The sequence below is a fragment of the Paramormyrops kingsleyae genome, chromosome 1, assembly GCF_048594095.1.
Source record: "Paramormyrops kingsleyae isolate MSU_618 chromosome 1, PKINGS_0.4, whole genome shotgun sequence".
Taxonomy (NCBI): Eukaryota; Metazoa; Chordata; class Actinopteri; order Osteoglossiformes; family Mormyridae; genus Paramormyrops; species Paramormyrops kingsleyae.
The window spans coordinates 58,036,220-58,045,846 of record NC_132797.1 but is presented as its reverse complement, the minus strand read 5'-3'; the positions used below and the strand labels follow the sequence as shown (position 1 = coordinate 58,045,846).

At 38.9% G+C, this 9,627-nt stretch overlaps 1 long non-coding RNA gene across 1 annotated transcript; it reads left to right on the top strand.

The window, feature by feature from the left end:
- The first annotated feature begins 4,070 nt into the window (after positions 1–4,070).
- LOC140592699 (uncharacterized) lies at positions 4,071–8,975 on the top strand. The gene is made up of 2 exons (XR_011993107.1): positions 4,071–8,428; positions 8,531–8,975. It is a non-coding gene; the product is annotated as an uncharacterized lncRNA (long non-coding RNA).
- Positions 8,976–9,627: the final 652 nt, after the last annotated feature.

Genomic DNA, 9,627 nt, shown 5'->3' with positions numbered 1-9,627 from the left:
TGATTATTTACAATTTCTCAGCATGTCTGAAAATAGGTTTTTGAACAGTATATGTTTAAAGTTGATTTTAACAAAACATAGAATAATAACATTCTAAGAGGTCTCAGATTATTGGTGCTAAGTTTGTGCTGAATAAAAGCAAATGTATCACTTTGGGATAAATGTTTTTTAGATAGGTGAAATATTTTAAAATGTCAAGGCATGTCAGACTACCTCGAAAGTGGAAAAAAGGCCTCAGGCCCCAGGGGGTTAAGCTTTCTATAGATATATTTCTCATGTTTGTCTGTGCAGTATTCGCGGAGTTTCAGTTCATTTTAGTGACGTGTTTCAAAAAGATTTTCACGGAGACTGAGACGGCTGAAAGCGCACCCTGTTTATTTTCATTATTTTACAAAAGCACAATGTTTCGTGGATATTGTGAGTATACATGAATAAAAGTAGACCATTTACAGATTAAAATTATGTACTACACTTACGTGTATGATCAAACATGATGACGCATTTTAAGTTCTTTTCACGGTTACCAGAAAAAAATGCAAGTGTCCCCGCCGGCGGGTCCGCCGACTCCCAAGGGTTAACATAAAAATATCCATGTTATAAAAAGTATTGCAAACCAATAGCCCTAAACAAAAACTTATTTCCAGTCTAATTTCCAATATTGTTTTTAACGTAAACCAAATAAAAATACCTGAATCAATTAAATTCGTATTTACCGCCTCTCCCTTCTCGTTTGGTCGAAACCCGAAATACTGCCAAACTGCAGAAGTTGTGTTCTTTTTCGAGACCAGGTCACTTGGTGCACGACTCGCCATCTTTCCCCACCTCTCTATTTCTCAGACAGTGTATGTACGGATTTCAATATTGTGTTCATTCTCAACACAATATTTAACATGACCCTAGAGTATCACATGTTTTCTCTGTCTTCTTCAGGCAGTCAGACAAATCCACATGACTTCAGAGAATTCCTTCCCAGCAAACATGCCCCTTTGGGGCCCGTGTGGGGCCACTGCGGGCAGCCCGCTGTGGGCCCCATTACCGGCGTGAAATGCGGGGCACGTGTGGGCCCCACACTGCCTACACGTATACATGCCCTGCATTTTTTGGCCTGCTGGATGCTCCCCTGTGGGCATACTGTGGGCACACTGTGGGGTGTACTGTAGGCACATTGGGCATACTGTGGCCGAACTGTGGGCACACTGGACACACGTACGTGGGTTGTACTGCGGATACTGTGGGCAAACTGTGGGCCTACTGTGGAGACATTGGGAGGGAGGAAAGCTGTGAAGCCACAGTGCTCCAGTGTCCCCGTGGGCATGCTCTGTGGGTCTTTAAGAAATAACTAAATTAGTTTGGTCCTATACTGGCAGTATACCAGAACATTATTATTAAAGTGTATGCAGAATATTTGCACTTATTGAAAGTAGCAGTAATAAACTACAAGTAATATGTTTCAAACACATCTGTTCACAGACAGGTTAAAAGAAGAAAACATTGAAAACTGAATACAAAACTGAGTATGTGGATTGAGTACAAAATATATTTTTTTAAACATAACAATGAGCACATAACATTACATCCATACATAATCTATATTAAATTAATCGGTAACGCTTTACATTAACTGCACCTTCATAATGCTTTTATATTGCATTCATAAAACGTTCAGTACACCTTCATAATGTATTCATTAAGGATTTATAAAACATTCATAAACATCATGTATGTATACCTTAACATCCTAACATCCCTTAACAACTGTAATATACATTAATAACAAACATTATATAATAATAACAAACATTATAGTTGTATAATCATGTAATGTTTGTTATCAATGTATATTAAAGCTGTTAAGGGATGTTAGGATGTTAAGGTGTACTTGCATGCTGCTTATGAATGTTCTATGAATGCATTATGAAGGTGCACTGCATGTTCTATGAATGCATTATGAAGGTGCACTTAATGTAAAGCGTTACCAATTAATCCTCTCAGTGTCCTTTTGCTCCTTCCTCCATCCCGGTCTCTAGCATTCCGCAGCCATGTTTTAATTGAAGATTCCGCCTCTGAGGCTGTGGCCCGGTTACTTTTTGTCACAGCATCTAATTGAGAAAAAAGAACACCTGAAATGCTAATGTAAAAAAAGAAAAAAAGAGGTTGTCCAAGTGCAAAGTATATACTTGTGTTACGTAGTTTCCCAGGGCTTTGTTGTTGAGAGAGAGACAGCTGCAGTTGATTGAGCTAGAGAACAACCCTGAGAGCCCTGTGAGTGATCGAGTGAAATAATTTATAAATAACATGGTGAGTCAGTGTTTTTCCTCTGTTCTGCCCTCGGATTCAAAAGTGTTGTGATGATTTTTGGTAACTTCAATTATAAAGTTAGCGGTAATTCATGGGAGTTCATGTTTTGTTGAGGTTTAAAAGCAATACAACTTGATCTTGTTTGCGCGACTTTCATTTTGACGGGGGGTGGTTGGACATGCAATGCGTTCTGGGATGCATAAGCTTAGCCCTTAAGCAACCTGGAGTGAAGCGCGGCAGGGATGTGCTTGTTAGAAAGTTTGTCTTTATCTTAAACTTTTCCAGCGCTTTCGAAAGCAATGACTGTAAGTTTTGGTTATTGTTACTTAGAATGATAATGTGTAAATGATCTGAATGTGTTTCTTATGTATGGTTTCGATCGATTTGTGATTATTAGCATAGAAGGTAACTAAACGGCTGTGATAGCGCTAACTTGTAAAATGTTTTATGTTAATTGACAACCACATTGGCATCATAATCGTGTTTATGAATATTTAGTGTCAGCACTTTATTTTAACGTTATACTACTGTAGTTATTTACTGGCTTTAATGCGAAAACTAAAAAAAACTTTTCTTTCTTTTTTCTGTGTTACAGTTTTACTCGTAAAATTTCACCCGTCATGCAGCATTGTTAATAAAGGAGCAAGACGCTCAATTCCTGGGTCGTGAAATTCGAGTTTGGCTGGCTGACTGACTACGTTAATTACGTACTAGGAGTATAAAACATGTAGGGAGAACAGTATATCCTCATTTGTAAAAACTTTTTGTTTTTGTAATTTGCCTACCCTACTTCAGATTCCAGAAACAGGAATATGTAAAAGAAACTTTTAGCTCCTAGTTTAGTTCCTGAGTTTAGATAATCTGGTTCCATAGTTTGGATGACTCCAACTTTTTGGATGAATGGATGAAAAGGGCTTCAGGGCAGGGGTCACCAACTCTGGTCCTGGAAGGCTACTATCCAGTAAGTTTACTATCCTACCTGACTTCTGATGAGCCACACCTGCTCCTGGTATTTACCTGAGAACTAGTGTAGCTCATCAGAAGCCAGGTAGGGTAGAAAACTTACTGGATAGTAGCCTTCCAGGACCAGAGTTGGTGACCTCTGCTTTAGGGTAAGCTAAAATGTCAGTTGCAAAAGGTCTAGTCTAGTTAAGTCACAGGTGGAGCCTTTAAAATAGCTTTGGAGCAGAACTCAAATTTTAACTTGATCTTAAGTTAACTTGCCAGGCTGATCTCTTTATGAAATACCATCATGCCTTTATTTTCTAGTGTAATCTGAAACACAAAACTTGTATGCTGTATTTCCTAGTCACAAAATATTCTGTAATTTGGGCTTTACAATTAAATTCAAGATTTGATTTTGTTCTCCTTCTTAGGGTCTAATTGCATATGAACATTATATACTGTACCTATGACTGCTCTGCAGACCAGCATCTCCCCAAAGGCCACCTTCTGGCCAGAGCCCCGCCAGCACAACTGCAGGGCCAGTGGGGTGGTTAGCATGCGCAAAAGGATGCGTCTTGTGTTGGAAGATGGGTTGGGACCCCCAATTGTTGCCAGATACTTTACCTAAATTGAGGTAATAATATATTAGTGTATTCACAAGACAGCAGCAAACTGTAATGGAAAATGTAATAAACTTGTGATGGAACATGGCATCTGAGAAAACCAAATGTACCATTTCCCTGTAGCAGGCCTCCTCCTTAAGCCTATTTTCCACCATTTCTAGGTCCTGCAAGTTGTTCAGTGGAAAACATATGCCCTCTGGCAGGACTGCAGCTGGAGAGGTGCAATTTGTCAGCGATAATAACAGCTGCTTGACAACAGCCACCTCTTCTTTAAGATGTTCCAGCTGACTTATTATGTGCAGTTCAGTTGCTGTTGACACAGTAAGTGATAACTTTATATATAGAAGCTCATGGTGCTATCACAATAGTAAGCATAGCAAGCATGGCATTTACTCCTGAAATGTGAAAAGTTGTTTGTAGGCTCTATGTTTTTTAGGTGGTGCTCTGTTCAAAAAAGGGCTCAAAGCATACCCCAAAGCAAACCATACTGCATATGGTTCATGAAGCGTCGTTTTGGCCATCACTACTTACGAGTAACTGTAGGCCTTCTTGATAAGCTGACCATTGAAGAGGCTTGTGGAGTTGGTGGGGTTGGTGGAGAAGGTGGGACTGGGGGGGATGGTGGAATGGGTACAGCACGCCTCCGAGGTTTGATAATGTTTTCTTCTTCAGAAGACTGGCACTCTGAGTACCGTGAGTTTGGTCTGGTGAAAATGAAAATCAACTTGTTACAAAATAAGATTTGTTAGGGTGTTACGGAATACTTAGATGCTGCTTATGAATGCATTATGAATGTGCACTGAATGTTCTATGAATGGATTATAAAGGCATTATGAAGATTCAGTTAATATAAAGCGTTCCCAAATAATCAATGCAAAAACAGAGACTCACTGCCTTATTCGATTAGACTTCCCTAGTATTCTGTCACTGTCAGAATTGAGACAAGAAGTTGTCTCTGCCTTTTTAGCCTTCTTTCTGGCCTTCATATAATCTACTATAGAAGACAAAAATTGCAGTTTTCAGGGATGTTTTGATTGGCACAACCATGATGAACTTCTGTTGTCATGTTTTTACAAATGACAATTCTTTAGGCACTCTTAGACCAGGGGTCACCAACATGACCCCTGTCTTAGACATTCTAAGGTGGAGCAGTATGAAATTTGTTCAAGAACTTTAATCAAAACATCACATTCACATGAGGTGAAAACAATTGATGGTGGGGAATATGTCCATTTCGGCATATTGGAACATTTGCTCAAAAACAAAGAGGGACTGCTATCACAAACTGACAAAGTCATGATGCAGGTGAACATAGATGGGCTGCCATTATTCAAGCTTTTAAAATGTATGTTTTCTAACAGGAAATAATACACCCCAACATACCCCTTATATTTAACGATCAAAAAATGCTCCAAACGTTTTTCTAAATTAACTAAAAAAACTAAACTAAATTAGACTAAATATAATCACTTTGCCAATACATACAAAATTGAACTAACGGGGAAAATATTTTTGTCCCGTCAATTGCTTCGATATCACTGTCAGTCACCGCTCTTTCGAGAATGAACCCAGCATAAATATGCAGATGTAAATTGTCACGGTTGCGGAGAGGCGAGCTGGAAAGCAGGCGATCGGGAGCCAGGAAGTCGGGTAAACAGGGTTTATTCGAGACAGATGGGACCGGGGAATCACAACAGGCAACATTAATGACGAGTCTGGGGAAGACTGACTCAGACGAGGACTAAATACAAAAGACAAGCCACGGATAACGAGCCACAGGTGAGAACAATCAGGGCGAAACAGGAGGTAATGAGGTGGGCGTGGCACACATCGGGAGCGGACGGAGCGGGGTGTGACATAAATATATATATTTAGCATAGCCAAATATATTATTTTAAATTACTGCTGGTTAAAAATACTACTTACAGGCCTAATCACAGCCTAATCACTTACAGGCCTAAAGCACAGACTGTATGGACTATTTAAATTGAGCAGTACAACGTTTTATATGTTCCTTTAACTATATTCGATTTTTGATAATGAACAGGTTGCTATGTCAAGTTAAAAAAGTGGAACAGAGCTCTGGAAGCGGAACAGATACCTACGAGATCAAATGCGGATATCGCGTTATTCACGATCACGTGCTGTGTTGCTGATAAACAAGATATAGTTTCAGTTATGTTGCTTTTATATGGAAATAAATACGATACACAAGACATGATATTAGATTAAAAAATAAAACATTTTAGAAGAGAATGCTCAGCCAGTCGTTTCCCATCGATTCCGCGCAGATTTGGCTCATCTCAAACGAGCCTTTTACTGTACAGTAGCTCACGGTGATGTTCGCTGCCGCTTCAGTTCAGTGCGTTACATGACTGCCCCCTACTGATCATGTCTTTCCTGTGTCAATGCATTTTCTGTGTTCACGGGAAATACTGCGGTGTCACGTAAAGATCACTTTCCTTCCCGCGTGCAATTTGAATGGCCAGATCTGTAGTTTGTCATGATTTCTTCATGAAAACACATTTTCCTATAATGGTAGGTCATTCTATTATTGGGGAAGCGCCGGTTTCATGAAATGAAGTCAGAATTTCAAGTTATAGAGAAATCTTCATTTCGTGTTAGTTTGTCATGATTTCTTCATGAAAACACATTTTCCTATAATGGTAGGTCGTTCTATTACTGGGGAAGCGCCGGTTTCATGAAATGAAGTCAGAATTTCAAGTTCTAAAGAAATCTTCATTTCGTGTTAGTTTTTCATGATTTCTTCATGAAAACACATTTTCATATAATGGTAGGTCGTTCTATTATTGGGGAAGCGTCGGTTTCATGAAATGAAGTCAGAATTTCAAGTTCTAAAGAAATCTTCATTTTGTGTTAGTTTTGTCATGATTTCTTCATGAAAACACATTTTCCTATAATGGTAGGTCATTCTATTATTGGGGAAGTACGGTGGTCGATAAGGGCAAATCAAATTAACTTTTCAGAAAACAAAATTACAAAAGTCAAGACAAATTAACAAAGCCAAGCAAAAACGAACACACTTACAAGTGCCCAAACAAATTTACAAGCGCGGAAACAAATGTACAAGTTCCAAAATAAATATACATGCGACGAAACAAATTTACGAGATGAGAAACACTTTTACCAGTCCTCAAAACAAGTTTACAAGTGGAGAATCATACGGAAAGGGTAGGTACGCGCTGCACAGGAAGTGCCTAATTATTGCTTGCCTTTTGTGTCAATCAAGCGGTTTCGCGAGGGGAAAGTTGACGAAGTTTGCGGCTGTAAATCAAACGAAAATGTTTTGTCCATTTTGTGGAAATTATTCGAGCCAGTTGGCTCGCTTTTGTTGTTCTTGTGGGAAGTGTTTAGACTTTTTAAATGAAACGGATCAGACAGATGAACCAGATGTGATACATTCTTGTATAGGGTATTTCAATGCAGGCCACTCTTACGACATAGTCTTTGACATGATGTACTCTTTACATGGTGTAAACATTAGTTTGCGGTGTCTTAAAACTAAACTTAAAGAAGCCGGACTGTATCGTAGAAAGGATTATTCCTCTACAAACACTGTCAGGAGTGCTATCAGGTTGGAGCTTCGTGGACCCGGACAACTCTTTGGCTAGCAAGTACTGAAACAAAAGTACAATCTACGAGTAAAGAGAGATGATGTTATGGTGTTTCTCCGGGAGCTCAATTCTCAAGGATGCGAGAGGAGAGCACGCAGAAGGTTTGTAAGAAGAACCTACCACTCAATGGGGCCAAATTATATGTGGCATGCTGATGGTTTTGACAAACTAAAGCCATTTGGCTTGGCGCTTTCGGGATGCATAGATGGATTTTCACGGAAAGTACTATGGCTCATATATGGACCAACAAATAACAATCCATCAGTGATTGCTCACAATTTCCTCTCTTGCGTGAGAAACCTTGGCGTTGTCCCCATGAGACTGCGGACCGATTGCGGCACGGAGAATGGCATTATGGCTGCAATTCAGTGTACCCTACGCCACCATCACACTGACTACTACTCGGGAATGTCTAGCCACATGTATGGCTCATCCACAAACAATCAACGAATTGAGTCGTGGTGGTCTATATTCAGAAGGGGAAGGTAAGTGGCTTTAATGAACTATTTTGGTTTTCTTAATGTTGCCCTGTAGTTTTACCTCATTGTAGTGTTAAAGTTTTAATCACAGATTGACTGCTTGAACATTACCATTAAGTTCCTAAATTCATTAGCTAAGTACTTGAAAACACCACTTAAGTGTTGTAAAGTATGTTTAAACTCATTGTAGACCATCAAAATAAACATTTTAACCTAATTATTGTTATAGGTCTCAGTTCTGGATGGAGTTATTTGCTGACCTCAGAGATGCAGGACTCTTTAATGGAAGTCATGAACATCAGTGTTTGCTAAGATTTTGCTTCACTGATGTCATACAGAAGGATCTGGATGAATATATCATTCTGTGGAACAGTCACAGGATTCGCACTTCTAGAACTGCATCAGGTCCTGGAGGAGTGCCTAATGAACTGTACTACTTACCACACAGGTAATAGATGGGTGATATAATTACTTCCTTGTAGCCATTTTTATTTTATTTATAATTTAAATGTAAATAAATGCTATTATACAAATCAATTCTTTAATCTAGATTTGGCTCTAGAGACTGTGGATTTACCATCGAATGCACAGAACTGGACACATTCCCTGAGTTAAACCAGTCAATGAATCCATGTGGTGACCCAAACATCCAGGAGTACTTGGACTTTGTTATGGAGCACAGTCAACTACAGAAGCCAGAGAACTGTGAGTCTGCCTCAGAACTCTATATACGTCTTAAAGAAATTGCTCAGCTATAATTATTCCAATTACTGAAAAATCTAAAATTGTACACATTACCTTAATGAAATACTGTCTCGAGAATGAATATAAACTTTTTGCGTTTGTGAATATTTAACAATTTGCGTTTGTGCAAAAACTCCTATATCTGACCTAAATTGTCACAGAGATGGTGAAGTGTGAAATGGAGTAAAAATAATGCGTAGTGTAAAATAAAACACTATGTAAGTATGGAAAATAAACAAGCTATATTTCAAGTGCTCATTTGGAATTGTTTTTATTTTCATGAAATGCCTTTTTCAGATCTCAGAATTTAATGAAACTGTCCAAATGCGTGTTACATCTCCATACAATAAATCAACAACAGAAACTAAACATGTAGTTATCTCAAATCTATGCTTGGGTCTGGCCATTATTGCAAAAATGAGTGTATAAAGGTGCATAAGTGTGTGTATATGCATGGCATAATGGTACTCATAATGGACCCAGTGATACATGGTTTACAAACAGCCAAAACCCGGTGAATTTTGAATTCCAAAATCCATACGTGATTGAAATACATCGTATGAATCTAGGAATGGTAATTTCAATGTGTTCGAACATGTGTTTGCCATTGGGAAAGGTGAATCGTCCAGGAATTCAATCCTTGGCTGCGGTTCCAATCCAGCTGGGGGAAGTGAAGTTAGCCCAGTTGCAAACATGAAAACATCCTCCACACACACAGCAGCCTGGCCTTCTGTAAGGAAACAGAATTGTTCACGCACAGCTTGGCATTTTCTTGCTTTTTTTCCAACAAGTTATTAAATGGAATTTATTATGCAATCTCTGCTACAAACCTTCACAATCAAGTAAATAGTCTGCCCAATAGCTTAATGTTTGTCCTTCTCGAAGTCTCCTGCTGCTCCCGGA